Below are 24,302 nucleotides of genomic sequence, written 5' to 3'. Positions count from 1 at the left end.
CTTGCTAACTTAGGTTTTCTTTTATTATTTCTACTATTTTATTTTTGACGTGGTGTTTTAATTTAAGAGTTTTCAATGATTTACAAATTGTTAACTATAAACTTCCCAATGTTGTCATTTCACAAAGAATTAGTTTTAATGAGAGCTGCTTTTGACAAAAAGTATTTCATCAGGTGGGAAATGTGGAACGGGAAAAGTGACTTTTCCATGTAGAGTCTTATCTTAGTTGTGTTTTCAGTGTTTTATAATATATAAGACTTATGTGGGATTCCTCTTTGTATGCTATGAATATGTTTTGATACCGCTGGTTAACAAAGAAGCAGCTTTAGCCTATGGCATGGAAGAATATATGTAGGTGGGAAAATTAAGCTGAATGCAGGGAGAAAGAATGCAAAGACAGGCAGATGCCATGTAGTTGCTGAAGGAGAACACACCAGAACCTTACAGGTAAACCATGAATGAGCCTTGTAGTAAAATATAAATTAATAGAAATGGGTTAATTTAAGACTTAAGAGTTAGCTAGGAATATGCTTGAGCTATTGGCCAAACAGTGTTGTAATTAATGTAGATTTGTATGATTATTTGGGTCTGGGCTGCCAGGAAAACCAAAGCAAAGTCTTTGTTTTCATAAGACTTCTTTGCTCAGCAATTCAAAATGAAGTAACTTACTTCTGAGCTTTTAGATATTCCATGATGTCTGGTATGGGCAATGTTAAGTCCCTCCTCTCTATATACATATAGTTTGACTGGTCTAGAATTTTCTAAGTATATATACCACAATAGCCTTGAACTCATAGAGATCTGCCTGTTTGTGTATACTGAGTGTTGGGTTTACAAATGAGACAGTGTAGAATTTAATAAAAAAATAATTAAATTTTATGCTACATTTAAATGTGTATACATAGACACCTATGTGTTCATGTAAGTGTCACACACACACATATACACACACACTTTTAAATATAGAACTTCGGGTTGAGTATTTGTCAAACACTACTTACATTAGAGTTATGGTACTTTGCGTTCTGCATTCTGTCAATAATGATTTTAGAGAAAACAAAAGATGATTTAAGTTATGGTTCTGTGATATTTAAAGGGATCACTAAAGTTTTAATGCTGAAAAGAAAAAGACTATAGAGGATGAACACGGGAGCAGGGAAACCTTACCTAGGATGTTTCAGTCAATAATGTAGATCACAGACTATAAGAGTTAGGAACAATATGTTAAGAGTGTAAATAATGAGGATTCTTTTAGACCTTGAGTATACAACTTAAACAAGTTATATTGCACAGGACTGTTAATGGAAGAAACATGTACTGTGAAAAAAGTGTAATAAAATATTATTCTAATTTTTTAGGCAGAGAAGCAAGACAATAGATTGTGCTTTATTTTTAGAAGAACAAACTTGAGGAGGGCATTGCCACAACTTTGGTTTTGTATATGTTGATTTGAAGATCCTTGTTATACTTCTCTGTAATGATTAATTGTTTGAAATTATCTATCAATCTCTATCTATCTATCTATCTATCATCTATCAATCAATCTATCTATTTATCCATCTATCATCTATCATCTATCTATCCATCCATCCATCTTTCTTTCTTTTTGAAATAACCAATATATCAACATATAAACACATATGGTTGGATGAATTCATCTTTTCCCTGAAAGTATACATAGTTTCATAACCTCTGGTCTATTTTAAAAATGTGTGTGCAAGTTTGTGTATGTGTGGATTATGTGCTCTACCCTTTCCCAGATGTGTTAAGTTTATATTTTGTATATTTCTAGATAAAAGTATTTCTTTATTGAAAAATAGTTATTCAAATTTATTTTTAAAATATTCCTTAATTGAAAATTTAGAGAAATAAATTTACTAAGTTTTGATTGAAATATATTAAGAACTGCAGTAGCTATTTAAGCAAATGGTTATGCATGAATATGATACAAATAGAAAATCCAAGTGAATAGGCTCTATAAGAGGATAGACTTCAGACTGTATTGTTGTCTATTTAGTATAGCTTTAATCTCATTATCCTGTAAAAGAATTATTTATACTTCACTTATATAAAATCTTATCTAATACATTGACATATAACAAAAACTATACTGAAGTACAACTTAAGTTATCAAATTCCCTTTTTCCTGAAATTTAGGTATGTTCAATGAGATTTGACCTCTAATAACAATATTTCACAAAGAATAAGAAGCATAGGTTAGTGAGTGTGAACATCTGTAGATATTGGGCAGATGAATGGCCTGGTAGGTATATTTGATTATACTGAGTGATATTCTTAAAATTAGGTGTCAAAACAAGTGCATTAATTATACCATTATCTACCAAATGACTACTGTTTTCCAAATTTTAAGATATAGGGACAGAAATTACCCTAATTATGTAACAACATGTGTAATATTTAACTTTGTATATGTCTGCCCATATCTCCCTAAATGCAGTCTGCTCAGTTCCACAAATGACAATGCTATCTTAGGAGTCTTCTTTCTTTTGTTCCTTTTGGATGATTAATATTAGTAGCTCCTCGAGTTACTAAAGATTAATCTTATGCCAATATGTTACCAAAGATTTCTAACAAAATAAATTTGTTGGAAAACAAGAGGAAGAAAAGTAGGGAAGAACAAAGTGATAAATCTTTCTAAAGCAAGTTCGCACTACAGGCTTCTAATTCTGGAAATGTTGTAATGTTTACATTCTATCTTGACATTTTCATTGTTTCTTTTTTATTCGGTTATGCCCTCAACCACAGTAGCTCAGTGATTTTCTCCATAAAAAGGATTCAGAGGGCATAGACAGATGGTGAATTCATCAGGGAGGTTATCAAATGCTTTGATTCAGTCAGTCAGTGTAGAATTATGCAGAAATAAGCCCAGAATGAGCTTAAGCACATTTATTCTGCCTTAAAGAAAGAAAAATGACTAATAACATGGATTTGAATAGTTCTCTACCTTGGTAGAGTAGGATTAATTTGGTTTAGTTATATTTTATCAGTTCTTTACTCCTAATAGTTGTATTTTTCATTTCTGTTTAGTTGGTTATGAGTGTTATTATATTGTGTCATTCTCATGATTTTTATAATCTAGCCATCCTTTCTTGAATGAATCTCTATGTATTGTATGAACTTCAATGTTATATTTATTTATTTTTTGTTTGGAGTCTGGGCCTGGCTCTGGATCTGCAGCTATGCATTAGATTGTGATACTTGCTGTGTAGCCCAATAGACAGAGTTAGCCTCAAATTTGCAGCAATCTTCCTATGTTTGCATGCTGATTGCTGAAACTACAGATATATGACAACATGCCAGGCTTTAAAAACAAATTTTATCTCACTTTTTTTGAGACAGTCTCTCTTTCTCTTGTCCTGTCTTTTAACATAATCTACTTTGAATATTTCACAAATTAGATGCACAAATTTAACATATAAAATGTTATATATATATATATAATATTTCTAATATATATGTATATATACATATATATGTATGTATATATACACACTATTTCAGTGTTGCTCATGGGTGTACATATTTATATGCAATCTTCTACTCAATATGGACTTCTCAATACAGACAAACCTCAGTGACTTTAAATGAGATATATTTTTCTCCCTATGGTGTGTATTTGGCAAATTTTGAAGATATTTTTGCATTGTCACAATCTGGGTGAAAGGGGGATTTAGGAAGCCCTATTAGCATCTTACAAATACAGTCTACGATTACTGTTAAGGATTTTACAATTTACAAATCAAACCTCTTTGCCAGAAAATACAAAGTGTCATCTAGCCAAAACTGTCAATAGTGACATGTTTCAGATTCTGGCCTAGTGCTAAAATGTGCTAAAATGGTCACAATTTAAGCCTTTATGTATGACATGAGAGGTCTGTACAAAATGTATGTTAATAATCCCTATGTAAAACACAGATATGTTTATGTGGGAGCTTTTTGCTTAGTGGTATAGAATCAATCCTTACATCAAGAACATTATAAGATAGTTAACCTTTAAATATAATCAGATTAATATATTTTCCTAGAGAGAAGGCCAGGATAGTTTGGTCATCAAAATATAGGTTAGATATTTGTGTGTAGACTTAAACTTATATAATTATATTATCCATATATGTGTGTTTTTGTGTGTCTATGTTAAATTTATATGTTATATATGTTCATCTGAAATTATTGATCAAGTTGTTATGCCTGGCCCCTTGAGACTCGGAATTTTGAGAAGACACAGGGAATGAGAATATATTTGTCCTTTTCTAATACTATGGCTGATAAACCTGTAATGTGATACATGAAAGATTTCTAAGAATGAACTTCCTATGACATGGATTAAATAAGGATTGGAGAATTAGAATGAGGCATACTAGGAGGAATAGAGCCTTTTTGGGTAAAATTTTTGTGTTTTGTGACTGTATTTTCCACAATGGTTCTGTTTGAAGAGTAGAAAATAACTACTGCATTGCTTTTTGAGTTTTTGAGATTATGTACTATCATATTGTAAATAAAATAAAGCTAGGACTATTTCTGAGATAAACAAGAAACTTAGTTTAAAGTCATCAATTTAGCATTTATGTATGAATATTTGTATGCACAGAAACAAATACATATACTTTCAAACAAATAAGCCCATGATATATATAGGGCACGATATATTATTTTTGTTTTCATTCATCAATATATTTTAAACTACTTTTTATATCATTCCACATCCCTATATGTATAACTTCTGAACACTCTTTTCCATAATTTTGCCGATATTTATCAGGGTGCACAGTTTTCTGGATCATTTAGTTCTTTTTCTAGTTATTTAATCAAATGTTTCCTATTGATGATGATTCTACAGTGACAATATTTGTGCCTATAATTGTATGTATGCCCCTTTTGCTATCATCTTAGGTAATAATTATAGAATATCTGTTAATTAATTTTTTAATTACAGCACAATGTTAATTGTCCTTCTTAAAACCTTAGTATAATTTGTATTCTCATTCATGCACAAATGTTCTCACATCAGTTGGGAGTTCCCTTGCTCTTTTATTTGTGTTAACATTTCCTCTCATTATTAATGTCATGAGAAAAATAAGACATTTTCATCTACACATTTAATCACAAGTGAAGAGAAACAATATTTAATTTTGTAATTATTTTCAATGTTGCTTATCACCTGACTTTTTGTATTATTCATTACTCACCCACACCATTTAAAAATACTATTGTTCATGGTTTTATGTTCATTTATAAACACCTTTTGAATATTAAAGAAATGTATCTTCAAATGTATTGAAAATGTTTCCTTCCCAACTATCTTTCAATTTCAATTATATGATTTGTAGCTAAAAAGATGCTTCAGGTTTCTGTCAGTATATTTATTGATTTTTATTAGTTTTTTGATATGCCTGTAAAGCTTAAAAAAGTATGACCTATATTAAGATAATACAATCACTTACATTTAAATATGCAATCTTGGTGAAATTTATTTGAGGGCATCACAGTGCAGTAATCAAGCTTACCAGTGAATGCGTAGGCTTTTCTGGTAAGAAAGACTTGTATTGAGGTCAGGCTCCACCACTTAAATGCCAAACGACCTTGAGAAAACCACTTAACCTTTTGGATCCTGTTTCTTCATCTGTGAAAATGAAGAGTCATACTTTTAGCTCACTAATTTGTGTTCAAAATGAAAGAATTGGTTAGAAGAATTCAGAACAAAATGTGAAAAACAGTTTGTATGCAATTTATATTAGTTGAGCTTCATATTATACCCATTATCATTCCAAGTAGATAACCATCCTCCCACATGATTTATTGATTAGTTCTCTTTTAGCAAAGATTGAAAATGATGCTTTCATTACGAACTTAATGGCAGTACATAATTAGATGCATGTCTAAACTCTCTAATTAGTTCAATTGTTCTGTCTGTACATAACCATGACATAATTGCAAGGATAAAGAAATAAAAATAGTTTTTCATATCTATTATGTCAAAACAGTATGATTATTCCTCTTATCTAAAATTTGCTAACAAATGTTTCATTTTTCTGCCCAGACAAACTTTGGAATTACTGGGCTAAGCTTCATATACAAATGCATAGGATTTTACTCAACATTATTTTTAATTTATTTTTTTATTTAAAAAATATTTAATTTTACATACTAGCCTCAGCTCCCCCCTTTTCCTTTCTTTTACTCCTCACCTTCCCCCACCCCACCTCCATAACACTCCTCATAAAGCCTCCCTTGGGAAGTCAACAAATTCTGACATATCAAGTTGAGGCAAGACCAAGTCCTTCTCACCTGTATCAAGGCTGATCAAGGTATTCCACTATAGGGAATGGACTCCAAAAAGCCAGTCCATGAACCCAGGATAAGTCATGGTCCCACTGGTCCATTCCCCAACAAATCAAGCCACGTAACTGTCACCCACATATGGTTAGTTTGATTCCATGAAGGGTCCCCAGCTGTCAATCCCTTGTCCATGAGTTACTACTATCTCAAGTTAGTTGTCTCTGTGGTTTTCCCAATCATGATATTAACACCCCTTGATCATATGATCCCTCCTTCCTTTCTTCAACTAAGCTCCAGGAGCTCAGCCTAGTACTTGCCTGTGGATCATTGCATCTTGTTCCATCAGTTAGGAATAGTCACTAATTAGGGTAGTCACTAATCTGATTATAGGTGTAGGTCAGTTCCTACCTACTCCTATAGAGTACCTATACTACCTATAGAGGTAGGCACCCTCTCCACTATTGCTAGGAGTCTTAGCTGTGGTCATTCTTGTGGATTCTTAGGAATTAACCTAGCACCTTGTTTCTCCCTAACCCCATAATGGTTCTGTCTATCAAGATATCTCTTTCATTATTCCCTCACTAGACCTTCTAGAGTCCTCATATTCTAATCCTCCATCCACTCCCTTCTACTCCCCTTCCCCGTTTTCCCAGGAGATCTTATCTATTTCCCTTTCTGGGGGCTGTCCATGTGTATACCTCTTAGGGTTCTCCTTTTTGCGAAACTTCCCAGGGTTTATGGATTGCAGCCTGATTATTGTTTGCTTTATGTCTAATCTAATATTCATGTATGAATGAGTATATATCATACTTGTCTTTCTGGGTCCGTGTTGCCTCACTCATTATGTTTTGTTCTAGTTCTATTCATTTGTCTGTAAATTTCAAGATGTCATTGTTTTATACTGCTGAGCAGTACTCCATTGTTTAAATGTACAACATTTTCTTTATTCATTCTTCTGTTGAGGGGCATCTTGTTTGTTTGTACTCCCACCAGCAGTTGAGGAGTGTTCCCCTTACTCCACATCCTCTCCAGCATAAGGTGTTACCAGTGTTTTTAATTTTCGATATTCTGACAGATGTAAGATGATATCTCAGAGTCATTTTGATTTGCATTTCCCTGATAACTAAGGATGTTGAGAAATTTCATAAATATCTTTCTGCCATTTGAGATTCTTTTTTTGAGAATCCCAGTTTTTAATTGGATTATTTGATACTTTGTTTTCAGTTTCTTGAGTTCTTTATATATTTTGGAGATCAGCCCTCTGTCAGATGTGGAGTTGATGAATTTCTTTTTATTTATTTTATGTATTTATCACAGCTTTCTCTCCCTCTTCTCCTCTCAATCCCTCCTCCTACCTCTCTTTTCCCTACCTCTCAATCCACTCCTCCTCCATTTCTATTTAGAAAAGAGCAGGTCTCTGTAACATGAGGGCCAGCTCGTTGGGGTTTCTGTCCCGCCCAGTACCCCAACAAGCCAGCAAGTCCCAAGGAAAATCACACGGAGTCTACATCAGGTTATAAACTGATTGGCTCATTAGGTCAGGCTTCTTGTTAACTCTTATAACTTATATTAACCCATTATTCTCATCTATGTTAGCCATAATGGCTCAGTACCTTTTCCAGCGGGGGCAGCTTACATGTTGCTTCTTCAGTGATCTGCGCAGGAGTGCCTGAGAGAGAGCTTCTGCTTCCAGAATACTCCCAGTCTCTTTGCTCCACCCCTACTTCCTGTCTGGCTTTCCCGCCTATACTGCCTGCCTGGCCAATCAGCGTTTTATTAAAATATGATTGACAGAATACAGATAATTCTCCCGCACCATTTCCCTCTTTTTTTTTTAAACAAAGGAAAATACCCATAATCCATTTGTTGGGAATGTGGGCGTAGTATTTCAGGCTACTTCCTGCTGGTTGGGGGCGCTGATAGTCTTAAGGGGACCTAAAGAAAATTTAGAGTTATAATCAAGTCATGACTGGAGTATCCTGTGAGTCTCGATCATCTCAGGCAGCAGTCTTGAATCAGTTCTGGATGTAGACCTCTGTCATCTGGGCCATCTGTTCCTATCGGAGATTTTTCAGGTGGCCTCCCTTGGTCAAAGGTGATTATTCTTAACTCTGAATAAATCCAGAGTCTCTCATTTTCTGTGGAAACAAAAGCAAAATCTCTTCTCCAAAGTAACATACCTTTTGACTTCAGTTTTGAAGCCAAGGTATTTTCAAAATGCCTATCTTGGGTTAGTTCAGCAGCATTTATAAACAAAAGTCTTTTAGCAGTTGTTGCTCCTTCCTCAGCAATCAAACAATTTAAAGAGAGCATAAAAGCATACAGTATGAAGATTCTCTGTGCATTTTCCATCTTTATGTGGCTTTATTTTAACCTCTATTTCTTTTATTTTTACTTTTACTTTTTGACACAGGTTCTCTGTATATCTTTGTCCTGGAATAACTCTGTAGACCAGGCTGTCCTTGAACTCACAGAGATCTGTCTGTCTCTGCCTCCCCAGTCCTGGGATTAAAGGCGTGTGCTACCACACCTTGAATTCAGAGATCCTCTGTCTCTGCCTCTCAGGCATTGGGATTAAAGGCGTGTACTACCACATTTTGAGGTCACAGAGGTCAATCTACCTCTACCCCTTGAAGTCACAGAGGTCAATATGCCTCTGCCTCCCAGGCATTGGGATTAAAGGTGTGTACCACCACACCCAACTACTCTCTTTCTTTCCTTTTAACTTTAAGAACTTTAACTTTTAGCCTGCATATACACACTGTAAACCATTTAGAGGTTTTCTTCCTCTTTGAATCTCTCTTTACTGTATATTTTTCTTTTTCTGACCACATGAGCCATTAATTTACTAAGCAATATGGAGAGCCGTGGCTTTGACAGCTAGATCCAGCTCATTCCTTAGCTTTTCAGCCTCAAGGCTGAGGTACCAGCCAGAGCTGTGTTCACTGCCACAACTCTATGGCATTTCAAGGTCCTTGCCAGCAAGCAAGCTGCAGCATTCTGCTCACAGACCACACTCAGTCGGACTGCCTGCCTGAAAGAGTCAGAGTTTGCTCTGGCAGGACAGCCCAGATAGCGGGCATTTTAAAACAGCACAGCTTTTCTCCTGCTACAGCTGAAAACTGAAAAGAATGCGTTCAGCTTGTCATCAACAACATTTAAGTGTTTTGTGGCAGGACCTCTTTAAAGAGCTGCAAGGTTTTGCAGCTAAAGCTGAGTCAGGAAGCCTCTCTCAGAAGAGAGCGCTTGCTTGCCTCTAGCAAGCAAAGTAGACCTGAGAAATTGCTGCCACCAAGAAGCCATGCTTTACTCTATTCTTTTCCAAGCTTTCTCAGACTTTCTGTGGATTCAGTTATCCACGTCTGGGCGCCATATGTAACATGACGGGCCAGCTCGTTGGGGTTTCTGTCCCGCCCAGTACCCCAACAAGCCAGCAAGTCCCAAGGAAAATCACACGGAGTCTACATCAGGTTATAAACTGATTGGCTCATTAGGTCAGGCTTCTTGTTAACTCTTATAACTTATATTAACCCATTATTCTCATCTATGTTAGCCATAATGGCTCAGTACCTTTTCCAGCGGGGGCAGCTTACATGTTGCTTCTTCAGTGATCTGCGCAGGAGTGCCTGAGAGAGAGCTTCTGCTTCCAGAATACTCCCAGTCTCTTTGCTCCACCCCTACTTCCTGTCTGGCTTTCCCGCCTATACTGCCTGCCTGGCCAATCAGCGTTTTATTAAAATATGATTGACAGAATACAGATAATTCTCCCGCACCAGGTCTCCCAAGGACAGCAACAAAACATGATTTTTTTTTGTTTGTTTTTTTGAGACAGAGTTTTGCTGTAGTTTTTGAGCCTGTCCTGGAATTAGCTATTGTATACCAGGCTGGCCTCAAACTCACAGACATCTGCCTGCCTCTGCCTCCCAAGTGCTGGGATTAAAGGTATGCACCACCACTTCCCAGCCAAAACATAGAGTATTAAGTTGCAGTAACACTAAGCAACTGGATAAACCTTGACAAGGCTGTATTGAGACTGTATAAGGCAACCCAGTAGCAGGAATAGGTTCCTAGAAGCCAGAAAAGAAGTCAGATACAGTACTTGCTCTCACTGTTAGGAATCCCACAGGAGGACCAAGCTACATATCTGTCACATATATGCAGAGGGCATAAGTCAGTCCCATGGAGGATCCCTGGTTGTCGTTTCATCTTTGTGATCTCCTATGAGCCCAGATTAGTTATTTCTGTAGATTTTCTTGTGATGTCCTTGAAACCTCTGGCTTCTACAATTCATCTCCCCTCTCTAGAACAGGATTCCCTGAGTTTGGCCTAATGTTTGTCTGTGCCTCTGCATCTGTTTCCATCAATTGCCAAATGAAGCTTTTCTACATCACTACACTGACATTTTTTCCCCTACAGTAGTGTTTGGTTTTGTTCTAGGTCTATGGTTTATCTAGCAAAAGGTATTAATTGAATGCTAATTTTGAAATTAACTACCTTCATGTCTGATATAAAATAAATGTTTAGATACTTTTTTCTAAAATGTTTGTATGGTAGTTGAAAAATAATTTTAGACAATACTGAGCATCCATTTTATTGCTAGAATTAATTTAATTTTTTTCATTCATAATCACACATAATTCAGTTTTTATTTGATCCATATAATTTATCTGTTAAGAAACCATGAGTTGTCTATCAAGAATTGAAATCATTTTATTTTTCAACATTTTAAATGAAAAGACCACATTCCCAATTTTTCTAAATCGACTTTCCTCATGTCTTTACCTGTCTGTTAACAAATTTGTCCAGAACAAAAAGGACTTAGTAGTTATTTTTTGTAACTGTGATCAAACACCATGACCCAGGAAACTTGTGAAACAAAAATTTATTTGGGCTTATGATTCCAGAGGGATGAGGTTGTCATAGTGAGGAGACATGACAGCAAGGAGAAGGTGTAGAGTCAGGAACATGAAGCTGAGAGCTTACATTTTTCAAATGTAATCATGAAGCTGAGACAGTCAAAAGGAAGGGACAGGGAGGTTTTTTAAGTCTATCACCAGTGGCATACTTCTACTGACAAAACTATATATCACCTAAACCTCACCAAATAGTACCATGAAGTGGAGACAAAGTATATAGATGTCCAAGACTTTACTCATTCAAGCTACAAATATGAACAACAGTAGTTCATTTTAAGTTTCATTTTAAATATACAAAGAACAGAGACAAATGCTTGCTATTACATTTCTATAATGACCTGAGTTCTACTTTTATTCAGGTAATTTGTTGTTAATCTCTCTCAATAAAATTTTATACAGTAGGTTGTTTGCCTCGTTTAGAAGAAACTATTTATTGCTTTTAACTATTTTCCTCGGAATTTTCTTCATATTTTTGACTACTTACATAAATGGACTTTTTCATTACATTTAGTACTTTGTTGATATAAAAAGATTTTAATCATTGTATATTAATTTTGTAATATCTTGTATATTAAGTACATAAAATTTTAACTTGTTTCTTTGTCTAATCACCTGCAACACTGAGGAAAGCGGCATATAATTGTTTTCATAAAATTAATATTTTAAATTGTTTATGTATAATTCATGCATTTAAAAATTCATTTTTACTCTTTTTAAAATACGCATGCAAAGTAATGGGGTTCATTATGGGATTTTTTTGTTTTTATTTTTTTAAGAAAAGAAAACAAACTATCTTTTTTCATTATACATACCAATCTAAGTTCCCACTCCCTCCCCTCCTCCCATTCTCTCCATATACCCTTCCACCCCACCCTTATCTAATCATTAGAGAGGGTAAGGCACATTTGTTTGGGGAAGGTCCAAGGCCCTTCCTAATATATCTAGGGTGAGCAAGGTATCATTCAAAGAGAATAGTTTCCTAAAAAAACAGTACATGCAGTAGGGATAAATCCTATTGCTACTGCCAGTGACCCCTCTTGTTATCCCCAGCCATGCAAGTGTCAACCACATTTGGAGGAACTAGTTTGATCCTATGCTTGTTCTTTCCAGTCCAGCTGGGGTTGGTGAGCTCCCATTAGCTCAGGTAGACTGTTTCAGTGGGTGTACCCATTATGGTTATGACCTCTTTGCTCATATTCTCATTCCTCCCACTCTTCAACTGGACTTTGGAAGCTCAGTCAAGTGCTCCAATGCAGGTCTCTGCTTCTGTTTCCATCAGTTGCTGGATGAAGTTTCTATGGTGAGATTTAAGATATTCATCAATCTGACTACAAGGGCAAGGCCATTTTAGGCACCCTCTCCTCTATTGCTTAGGGTCTTAGTTGGGGTCATCCTTGTCGATTCCTGGGAATTTCTCTAGAGCCAGGTTTCTTGCTAACCCTATAATAGCTCCCTCAATCAAGATATTTTTTCCTTGCTTTCATATCTGTCCTTCCATCTTCTTGACTATCCCATTCCTTCAAGTTCTCCTCCCTCTCCCCTTCTTCCCTTTTCTTCTCCATGCATTTTTCCTATTCTCCCCACCCCATGCTCTCATTTCTCAGGTGATCTTGTTTTCTTTCAATTTCCAGGTGGATCTATATACATTTTTCTTAGGGTTCACCTTATTATTTAGCTTCTCTAGTATCAGAAACTACAGGCTCAATATCTTTTGTTTATAGCTAGTATCAACTCATGTGTGAGTACACACAATATCTATTTGGGTTTGGGTTACTTCACTGAGGATAGTGTTTACTAATTCTATCCATTTGCATGCAAAATTCAAGATGTCATTGTATTTTACTGCTGAGTATTACTCTAATGTGTAACTATGTCACATTTTCTTTATTAATATTCGATTGAGGGGTATCTAGGTTGTTTCCAGGTTCTGGGTATTAAAAATAATGCACTATAAACATAGTTGAACAAATGCTTTTGTAGCATGATAGGGTATCTCTTGGGTATATATTTCATATTAGTAGTATATTTCATATTAGTATGTTGCCATTTTGTCTTATTGTCAATGCCCTTTGCTTTAGAGAAGCTTCTCAGTATCAGGATGTCCCATTTATTTATTGTTGTTCTCAGTGTCTGTGCTACTGGGGTTATATTTAGAAAGTCGACTTCTCTGCCCATGCATTGAAGATTGCTTCCCACTTTCTCTTCTATCAGGCTTAGTGTGGTCAGATTTATATTAAGGTCTTTAATCCATCTGGACTTGAGTTTTGTGCATGGGGATAGATATGGATCTATTTTCATTTTTCTACATGTTGACATCCAGTTATGCCAGTACTATTTATTGAAGATACTTTATTTTTTTCCATTGTATAACTTTAGCTTACTCCTCAAAAATAAGGTGTTCATAGATGTGTGGACTAATATATGGGTCTTCGATTTGATTCCATTGTTCAAACTCTCTGTCATTGTATTTTATTGCTCAGTAGTATTCTAATGTGTAAATATTGGACACTTTCTTTACCATTCTTCCATTAAGGGGCATCTAGGTTGTTTCCAGGTTCTGGCTATTACAAATAATGCTGCTATGAACATAGTTGAACAAATGCTTTTGTAGCATGATAGGGTATCTCTTGGGTATATTCCCAGTAGTGGTATTGCTGGATCCTGGGGTAGGTTGATCCCAAATTTCCAGAGAAACCGCCACACTGATTTCCAAAGTGGTTGCACAAGTTTGCATTCCCACCAGCAATGGATGAGTGTTCCCCTTACTCCACATCCTCTCCAGTATAGGCTATCATTAGTGTTTTTGATTTTACCCATTCTGACAGATGTAAGATGGTATCTCAAAGTTGTTTTGATTTGCATTTCCCTGATCACTAAGGAGGTTGAGTATGACCTTAAGTGTCTTTTGGCCATTTGAACTTCTTCAGTTGAGAATTCTCTGTTCAGTTCAGTACCCCATATTTTAATTGGGTTAATTAGCATTTTAAAGTCTAGTTTCTTGAATTTTTTTAAAATATTTTGGAGATCGGATCTTTGTCTGTTGCAGAGTTGGTGAAGATCTTCTAACAATCAGTAGGTTGCCTTTTTGTCCTAATGACAGTGTCCTTTGCTTTACAGAAGCTTCTCAGTTTTAGGCATTCTCATTTATTCAATGGTACCCTCATTGTCTGTGCTACTGGGGTTATATGCAGGAAGTGGTCTCCTGTGACCATATGTTGTAGACTACTTCACACTTACTCTTCTATCAGGTTCAGTGTGTTCAGATTGATATTGAGGTCTTTAATCCATTTCAACTTGAGATTTGTGCATGGTGATAGATATGGACCTATTTTCATTCTTCTACAGGTTTATATCCATTTCTGCCAACACCATTTGTTGAAGATGCTTTCTTTCTTCCATTGTATACTTTTATCTCCTTTGTCGAAAATCAGGTGTTCATAGGTTTGTGGGTTATTATCCGGCTCTTCTATTTGATTCCATAGGTCGACTTCTCTGTTCTTATGCCAGTACCAAGCTGATTTTATTACTGTAGCTCTGTAATAGAGTTTGAAGTCAGGGATGGTAATGCCTCCAGAAGTTCCTTTATTGTATAAGATTGTTTTGGCTATCCTGGGTTTTTTTTTTTGTTTTTCCATATGAAGTTAATTATTGTTCTTTTCAGGTCTGTGAAGAATTTTGTTGGGATTTTAATGGTGATTGCGTTGAATTTATAGATTGCCTTCGGGAGAATTGCAATTTTTACTATGTTGATCCTACAATCCAAGAGCATGGAAGGTCTTTCCATTTTCTGGTGTCCTCTTCAATTTCTTTCTTCAATGCCTTAAAGTTCTTGTCAAATAGATCTTTCACTTCCTTGGTTAGAGTTACTCCAAGATACTTTATGTTGTTTGTGGCTATCATAAAAGGTGAAGTTTTTCTGATTTCCCTCTCTGCTTCTCCATCCTTTGTGTATAGAAGGGCTACTGATTTTTTTGAGTTGATCTTGTAACCTGCCACTTTACTGAAGTTATTTAGCGTAGAAGCTAGTGTACACCTATAGGAGTTCTTTGGTAGAGGTTTGAGGGTCACTAATGTACACTATCATATCATCTGCAAATAACAAAGTTTGACCTCTTCCTTTCTGATTCGAATCTCCTTGATCTCCTTATGTTGTCTTATTGCAATTTTTAGAACTTCAAGAACTATGTTACAGAGATATGGTGAGAGTGGACAGCCTCATCTTGTTCTTGATTTTAGTGGAATGGCTTTGAGTTTCTCTCCATTTTATTTGATATTAGCTGTTGGCTTGCTATATATTGCTTTTATTATATTTACATATGATTCTCGTATCCCTAGCCTCTCCAAAACCTTTATCATAAAGGGGTGTTGAATTTTGTCAAATGATTTTTCCTCATCTAATGAAATGATCATATGTTTTTTTTTCTTTTAGTTTATTATATGATGGATTACATTGATAAATTTTCATATGTTGAACCAGCCCTGAATCTCAGGGATGAAGCCTACTTTATCATAATGGATATTTTTCTATGTGTTCTTGGATTCTGTTTGCCAGAATTTTATTGAGAATTTTTGCATCGATGTTCATGAGTGAGATTGGTCTGTAATTCTCTTTCTTGGTTGGGTCTTTGTGTGGTTTTGGAATCAGGGTGACTGTAGCTTCATAAAAAGAGTTTGACAATGACTCTTCTGATTCTATTAAGTGAAACACATTAAGGAGTATCGGTATCATCTCTTCTTGGAAGTTCTGATTAAATTCTGCATTAAAACCATCAGGTCCTGGGCTTTTTATGGTTTTGAGGTTTTTAATGACAGCTTCTATTTCCTCAAGGCTTACAGGTCTATTTAAATTGTTCACCTGGTCTTGATTGAATTTTTGTAAATGGTACATATCTAAAAACAAATCCAATTCTTTTACATTTTGCAACTTTGTGGCATTTAAGCTTTTGTAGTAAGACCTAATAATTCTCTGAATTTCCTTAGTGTCTGTTGTTATATCCCCCTTTTCATTTCTGATCTTGTTAATTTGCATGTTCTCTCTCTGCTTTTTGATTAGTTTGGATAAAGGTTTGTCAATCTTGTTAACTTTCTCAAAGAACTTTGTTCCATTGATTCTTTGGATTGTTTTCTGTGTTTCAATTTTGTTGATTTCATCCCTCAGTTTGATTATTTACAGTCTCCTACTTTTCCTGTGTGAATCTGCTTCTTTTTTTTTCTAGAGCTTTCAGCTGTGCTGTTAAGTCTCCAATGTGAGATTTCTCTGTTTTTTTAATGTGGGCACTTAGAGCTATGAACTTTCCTCTTAGCACTGCTTTCATAATGTCCCATTGGTTTGGGTATGTTGTATCTTTATTTTCATTGAATTCAAGGAAGACTTTAATTTCTTTCTTTATTTCTTCCCAGACCCAGGAGTGTTTCTGTAGTTGACTGTTAATCTTCCATGAGTTTGTAGACTTTCTGGGGGTAAAATTATTGTTAAATTCTAACTTTATTTCATGGTGATCTGATAAGACACAGGTGGTTATTAATATTTTTTGTATCTGTGGAAGTTTGCTTTGTTACCTAGTATGTGGTCAATTTTCGAGGAGATTCCATGAGATGCTGAGAAGAAGGTATATTCTTTCCTATTTGGGTGGAATGTTCTATATATGTCTGTTAAGTTCATTTGATTCATTACCTCCATTAATTCTCTTATTCCTCTGTTCGGTTTCTGTCTGATTGACCTGTCCATTGGTGAGAGTGGAGTGTTGAAGTCTCCTACTATTAGTGTGTGTGGTTTGATGTGTGCCTTGAGTTCTAGTAATGTTTCTTTTACATAAGAGTGTGCTTTAATGTCTGTCTTTGTGGTTGAGGTGTATTTCTTGTAAACAGCCGAATGTTGGATCCTGTTTTCGTATCCAATCTCTTAGTCTGTGCCTTTTTATATATGAATTGAGTCCATTAATATTAAGTGATATTAATGACCAGTGGTTGTCAATTCCAATTATTTTTGTTGTTGTTGTTAGTAGAATTTGTGTGATTTTCTTCTTTGAATTGTGCTGGTGAAGGGTCACTAAATGTTTGAGTTATTGTGGGCATTGTTTGCTTCCTTGGGTTGTGATTTTCCTTCTATTACTTTCTTTAAGGCTGAATTTGTGGCTATGTATTGTTTAAATTTGTTTTTATCCTGGAATATTTTGCTTTCTCCATTGATAGTGAACAAAAGCTTGGCTGGGTATCGTAGTCTGGGCTTGCATCCATGGTCTCTTATTTTCTGCAGTACATCTATCCAGGACCTTCTGGTTTTCAAAGTTTCCTTAGAGAAGACAGGTGTAAGTCTGATAAGTTTACCTTTATAAGTTGCTTGACCTTTTTCTTTTGCAGATCTTAATATTCTTTCTTTTATTTTCCCAAGATTATTCTTTATTGTAAGGGAAAAAATTTTGGGAGCAGAATAGGGATCCAACCTCAAGGTGTGGAGTGCAGGAAAAAGAGAGTGAGTGCTGGGTTGGCAAGCAGTTTTCTTTTGATGCTCAAAAGTCAGACCCCAGCCTGGTCCAGGTTCTTTTTTTTATTTATTATTTATTAAAAATTTCCACCTCCTCCCCTCTTCCCACTTCCCTCCCCTCCTCTCCCTCCACTCTGCCTCCCCTTTCTTCTCCAGGCCAAAGAGCAGTCAGGGTTCCCTACACTATGGGAAGTCCAAGGTCCTCCCTGTTACCCCCAGGTCCAGGAAGGTGAGCATCCAAACAGACAGGGCTCCCACAAAGCCCGTCCATGCATTAGAATCAAAGCCCAGCGCCATTGTCCTTGGGCTTCTCAGTCAGCCTTCATGTCAGCCACATTCAGAGAGTCTGGTGTGATCAAGGTATTTTCAAAATGCCTATCTTGGATTAATTCAGCATCATTTATAAGCAAATATCTTTTGGCAGCTGTTGCTTCTTCTTCAGCACTCAAACAATTCAAAGAGAGCATAATATACAGTATCAAGATTCTCTGTGTATTTTCCATCTTCCTTGACTTCAAAATTGAAGACAGAAGGTATGTTACCTTTGAGAAGAGGTTTTCCTTTTGTTTCCACAGAAAATGAGAAGTTCTGGATTCATTCAGAGTTAAGAAATCAGGTTTGATCAAGGAAGACCACCTGAGAAATCTCCGGTAGGAAGAGATGGCCTGGATGTCTGAGTTCTACATACAGAATAGCATCCAAGACTGCTGCCTGAGATGATCAAGACTCACAGATACTCCACTCAGGACTTAATCATAATTCTAAATTTTCTTTAGGTCCCCATAAGATTATCAGTGTCCCCAACCAGCTGAAAGTAGCCTGGAATACTACACCCACTTTCTCAAAAAATGGACTATGGATATTTTCTTTTGTTTAAAAAAAAATGAGGGGGAAGTGGTATGGGAGAATTGTCTGTATTCTGTCAACCATGTTTTGAATAAATGCTGATTGGCTAGGCAGGAGGTATAGGTGAGTCAACCAGACAAGAGGTAGAGGCGGGGCGAGGAGAACAGGAGAATTCTAGGAAGGAGGTAGCCCATTCCTTCTAGTCATGTTTCAACCACCTAAGAAGCAGGATGTGACCTGCTCCACTGAAAAGGATACTGAGCAATGTGGCTAACATAGATAAGAATAATAGGGTATATAAGTTATAAGAGCTAATATGAAGCCTGAGCTAATGGGCCAATCAGTTTATAATTAATGCAGACTCTCTGCGTGATTTTCTTTGTGACTTGCCGGCTGCGGGAACTGGGCAGAATAGAAATCCCAACAAGCAGCAGGCCCACATGTTATAGAGTTTGAGGTATATTTCTTATATACAACAAAAGGCAGGATTCTGTTTTCGTATCCATTCTCTTAGTGTGTGTCTTTTTATAGGTGAATTGAGTCCATTCATATTAAGAGATATTATTTAAAAGTGGTTGTTAATTTTGTTTTTTCTTTGTTAGCAGTATCTGTGTCTTTTCCTCCTTTGAGTTTTACTGGTGGGGGATTATCTGTTGTCTGTGGTTTTGTGGGTGCAGTTAGCTTGCTTGGGTTTGGTTTTTTCTTTTAGTTCTTTCAGTAGCGCTAGGTTTATGGATATGTATTGTTTAAATCTGTTTTTGTCATGGAATATCTTGTTTTCTCCATCGATTGTGATCAAAAGCTTTGCTTGGTATAGTAGTCTGGGCTTGTATCCATGGTCTCTTAGTGTCTGCAGAACATCTGCCTAGGACCTTCTGGCTTTCATGGTTTCCATTGAGAATTCAGGTATAGTTCTGATAGGTCTGCCTTTATATGTTACTTGAACTTTTTTGCATCTCTTAATATTCTTTCTTTATTCTGTATGTTTTGCATTTTGATTATTATATGGCAAGGGGACATTTTTTGATCCAATGTATTTGGTATTCTGTAAGCTTCTTGTACCTGCACAGGGATATCATTCTTTAGTTTGGGAAAGTTTTTTTCTATGATTTTGTTGAATATATTTTTGGTTCCTTTGAGCTGGAGTTCTTCTCATTCTTCTATCCATATTATTCTTAGGCTTAGTCTTTTCATGGTGTCCAAGATTTCCTGAATGCTTTGTATTAATAATTTGGTGGAGATAATGCTTTCTTTGACCAAGAATTCTATTTCCTCTATAGTATCTTCAACACCTGCAGTTCTTCCTTCTATCTTTTGTATTCTGTTGGTTATATTTGTCTTTGTAATTTCTGTTCACTTACCCAGATTTTCCATATCCAAAATTCCCTAGGTTTGTATTTTCTTTATTACCTCCATTTCAGTCTTCAAGTCTTGAACTGTTTGTTTCACCTGTTTATTTTTTTCTTGGTTTTCTTGGGTTTCTTTGAGGTATTTATTAATTTCTTCCAATTTTTGTTTGTTTTTTCCTCCATTTCTTTACAGGTCTTTAAATGTCTCCATCATTTCTTTACAGATCTTTAAAAGTCTCCATCATTTTCATAAAGTTACATTTAAAGTCGTTTTCTTCTTCTTCTGGGTTAGGATGATCAAGTCTTCCTGTTGTGTTACCACTGGGTTCTGGCATTATCATGGTGCTTTTTAGGCTGTTGGATGAATTCTTGCATTGGCACCGACCCATCTCTTCCTTTTAATGAAGTCATCAATATCTTTGAGCCTTGATCCAATCTTTGCAGTGTCTGTCTTAGTGTTTGGAAATTTTTTGTTGTTGTTTTTGTCTCCTCTGTCGCAGTTGTGACCCAGATGCAGAGGAAGCAATACGTGATTGCCTCACCGAATAAGGTACTGAGCCACAGGGCTAACATAGGCAAGAATAATGGGCAAATATAAATTATAAGAGTTAATAAGAACCCTGAGCTAATGGGCCAATCAATTTGTAATTAATGTAGACCTCTGTGTGTTTCTTTGGGGCTAAGTGGCTGTGGGACAGAAAACCTCAGTCAACACAATGTATTGTCAATGTTTGTGTCTCAGGAAACCTCTGAGGTCTCTCTAAGCCTGCTCTCTTGGTCTTCTCACCTGGTTTGCTCTCTTGGTCCTCTCTGTTTGTCAGTGCTGTAGCAACTCTTTGTACCCTCAGTATTATAGCAAGTTCTTGGTCCCCTCAGTATTGTAGCAAGCTGTGTTTCATAGTTCCACCGTGATTGCAGGAGGAAAGGCAAGTTTGTGGGCTCAAGGGGGCCAGTAGTTTGCAGGGTCTGGAGGATGGGATTGGGTAACAGGGAAGCCTTCCTGCAGGAAACTCTCCTCATGACAGGTTAGAAAAGCTAAGGGATATGGGGAAGGGGCCTGGGGTTTTGTCCCACTGTGGAACCACTGTGAGATCCGAAGCTTGGGGTATCCCACCTTGTGATTGTTCAATCACCTTTTAAGTCCCCTCAGTATTGAAACAAGCTGTGTTTCAGAGTTCCTCTGAGGTTACAGGAGGATAGTCAAGTTTGGGGACTGGGTGAAGATAGTAGCTTGGAGGGTCTGGTGGATGGGGTTGGGTATTGAGGGAACCTACCTGCAGGAAACACTCCTGCTGGCTGACTAGAAAAGCCTAGAAAGATGGGGAAAGGACCAGGGATTTTGTCCTACTGTGGAAGTCCTAGAGAGTGAGGTGTCACACTGTGAGGCTCTTTACTCACCTCTTAGTCCTCTCAGTTTTGGAGTAAGCTGTGCTTCTCATTATGGCATTTTCATGCATCTCTGATTCTGTTGATCCTCCCTCTCTGCTCTTGACCCCCTTTCTTCCTTCTTCCTCTTGTTGGTCTTCCTCCTTACACCCTAAAGGTCCTCCCTTATTTTTATATAAACATAAGGATCTTTGTGGGATTTTATTTTATTATTTTTATATTGAAAATTTATAGAATATATTCTAATTATAATTTCTTATCCTTCATCTCCTCTAAGATCCTTCCTACCCATAAAACTACCATACCTCCTCTCACTATTTATTTTTTTTATTTCTTCCTCTTTGTTTAGGGTGCTTTAAAATGAGTTACCTGATTTTAATTTCTATTGCATTTTTTATTTTTTCAAAACCTATCTTATCTCATTTTATATGCCATAATCATTTTCCATTCCCTCCCCTCTTCCTGTGACTTCCACCTTTCCCCCACCTCCATTCCACCATGTGAATAAGGCTTCCCATGAGGAATCAACAAAGTCTTGCATATTGCTTTGAAGTAGGACCAAGGCCCTCCCCACTATATTTAGGCTGAGGAAGGTATCCCACTGGGTATAATGGGTTTCAAAAAGCCAGAAGAAGCAGTAGGAATAAATCCTGGTCTCACTGCCAGTGATCCCACAGTTCCCCCCAGCCATTCAACTGTAACTCACACTAAGAGGGCTTAATTTTGTCCTATGCTGGATCCCTCATTGTCAGGCTAGAGTTGGAAGGCTTTCCTTAGCTCAGGTAAGCTGTTTAAGTGAATAAACCCATCGTGGTCTTGACCTCTTTGATCATATTCATTCCTCAATCTTAAGCTATATATAAATTTTTGATGTGTGTGTGTGTGTGTGTGAATATGTGTACATGTGGATGTGGGCATGTGCCTGTGTATATACATTTGGAGACCAGAGGTTGAGATCTGTTATCTTTGCATACTGCACTGCACCTAATAGTCTCTTTGAAGCAGTAAATCATCAGTTTAGGTAGTCTATTGGTCAGCATGTCCCATCAATTTTTCTACCTCTGAGTGTTGGGTATATTGCTGTTCTTTACTTTGGCTTTCCATATGAGTGCAACGGATCTGAATTCAAGTCCCCACACTTGTGCAACAAACACTTTACCTATGGAACCACCTTACTAGCCTTCAGTTATGAATCTGCTTTCTGTTTCTTTAGATCACCCTATCCAGTCACTTCATAATCATATATATAGCCTTTATTGAATAGCCTTTTTTTTTTTAAACAGCAGACCAGGTTCAAGTTTCATGGTAACATGGTTTGTAATTTTGTGTGTTTCAATAGGATCTTTCCCCAAATTAGATCTTCTATGATATCTTCTCAGAAATCTTGAAAGACTAGTGAATGAAATAAGAGCTTTCCTCTCCTGGAAAAAACTGGATGGTAAAGGATCTCTTCTGGAATTTATAAGGACTATGCCAGGGTAGAGTTATTAATAAGATTTTATTATAAAGCCTGATTCATGTCTGCCTCAGTTAATATGTTTTTAATACAAGACAGTGGCATAATAGAGTCTCTGTTAATTTCCAGATTTTACTCAAAAATATAAATTATTTGATTATTGACAAAAAAAATCTTGTAAGGATTCTTGTTTTACCAATTTCACTTTTAATTTCTGATTTTATTACATTTCAGCATATAATATGGCTTTACTACATTTTTGAGAAAGGCTTTTACCATTACTTGTAAACTCAAACATCTTGATTTTTAAATGCTTTATGTATTCATATAGGAAGATTTGACGTATATCTTCTATTATAGTACATATAATTCTAATATATTATTTGACTCAATTCATTAAAACATTACTTGTTTAATTACATGGTCCATATAATTAATTCATGACTATTTTATGTCAAGGTGTGGATGATATAAATTAGAATATCCAATTCTTTGCTTTGTTTCGTTCATTTTAAATATGATTAACTTTATTTTAATTTAATATTGGTGTATGTTTATTATGTTAATTTTATTCATATAAAATTAATTGTATTTAAATTTATATGTTTATTTTTTGTTTGGTTTGTATGTGTGTGAATGAGAGAGAGGGGGAAAGAGAGAAATAAGAGAGAGAAATATCAATCTTGTTAAGATACGCATTGACTGAGGACAACTGCCTCTTTCCTTCTATCAGATGGATTGGTGGTAGGCTCATTTCTTGTCATCAGTTTTATCTGGATACTTTATCCTTAATAATATATATGACTTTTAATGTCTCCCATATTCACTTGACTTAATCAGTGACAATGCTATCTGTTTTCTTACTTTCTGCATTACCAGGTCAAAGTTTTCCAATTGTCATTTTGTTCATATACTAATTTATTAGTCCTATACCTACCATAACATGTGCTGAGTACATAGCAAAAGCAATCAAGATGGAGTTAATTCCTGAATGTACTAAGATGAATTGATATTTATTGTGAGATGTGAGAAGAAAATAAAAGGTTAGGTAAGTAATATTATCAAAAATGGTGATCGAGAAAGAATGTATAAAAGAGTGATCAATACCTGTTAGGGACTGTGCATGAAAATAAGAAAGTAATAGGATAAATGATAGCTAAAATATCAGGAACTTTCACAATAGTATAAAATGACAGCTTTTTATTTAAGAACAGTAGAATACTCTTAATCAATAACAAATCTTACAAAATTGACTACAAATTATTTAAAAGTATACTTACCAACCACAATATAATTAATTCAGAAATTAATTGCAAAATTGGAAATCTTAAAAACTTACGAATAAAAAGTTCTACTATATAATGCATGTGGTCAAATACTATAATAAAAACAAAATTATGACATATTTTAATATATTCAAATTCAAAAAATATAACAACATTTATCCTGAAGCTAAAACATTACTTAGAAGGATATTTGTAACTTTGGAAGACTACATATGAAAAGAAAAAAAGCTTTAAAAATAATCAAAGTTCTCATAGGATTAAACCTAGAATTAAGAAAGAGTA

Source organism: Myodes glareolus, chromosome X (genome assembly GCF_982192425.1).
Source record: "Myodes glareolus chromosome X, mMyoGla1.1, whole genome shotgun sequence".
Taxonomy (NCBI): domain Eukaryota; kingdom Metazoa; phylum Chordata; class Mammalia; order Rodentia; family Cricetidae; genus Myodes; species Myodes glareolus.
Note: the sequence above shows the minus strand (reverse complement) of the source record.